Consider the following 871-nt stretch of genomic DNA (forward strand, 5'->3'; position numbering starts at 1 on the left):
GTACCAGAATTGGTTCCTTTTCATTGACAACTGCTTGCAAACTTTCCATGCTGTATGATGTTTCCCTGATTAGCTCTTGTGCTAATCTGTGTTGAACATCTGTGACAGGAGGAGCTGGAAGACCATAGATTTCAAGTTTGTTTCCACCCAGTAATTGAACCTTGTCGTCTATTAATCTTAATGTCTCATTGAAGATGTTATCATTGAATGTGACATCACCGTCACACTGATATTGAATTCTTTGAAGAATGTCTTCAGAAAGCCCCTCCTTGTATTTGTCCCAAAGTTGATTTGGATTTGACAATCCACAGTTCACCAGCATGATGGAGAAGAGGTTTCTCAGCTGCATAGGAGACTTGCACATTTGTGCCTCTGTCGGAGTGGCATCCCAGTGTGCATCATCTTCCAGAAGACCTCTGAGATGGCGAGCCTGGCGATATGTTTTACATACTGTGTTATCAACCGTTCGTAAGGCCGTAAATGATGTGGGTCCCTTGACATGGTGTAATAGAAGCCTTAGATAGTAGCACTCTGAGTAGTTGGGATGGACAACATAGACTCTGCCAAGTGTATCTGATTTCTTGATTCCTGGATGAAATTTGTCACTCAGTGAACCAAAGAGCCAGTATCGAAGGTAACAGAAAAAAAACCCCTCAGCAACAGGAAAACACAAAACCGTACTTCTGTTAGTAAATGATGAAATTACTTACATCAGTAAATGTGAAATTGTTAGCGATTGAAAATGTAAACTTTTATTGAGAACAGTAACGATTGAAGTGAAAGTGAGGTTGAAGCGAAATTTGTCACTCAGTGAACCAAAGAACCAGTATCGAAGGTAACAGAAAAAAAAACCTCAGCAACAGGAAAACAC

The sequence above is a fragment of the Octopus bimaculoides genome, chromosome 3, assembly GCF_001194135.2.
Source record: "Octopus bimaculoides isolate UCB-OBI-ISO-001 chromosome 3, ASM119413v2, whole genome shotgun sequence".
Taxonomy (NCBI): Eukaryota; Metazoa; Mollusca; class Cephalopoda; order Octopoda; family Octopodidae; genus Octopus; species Octopus bimaculoides.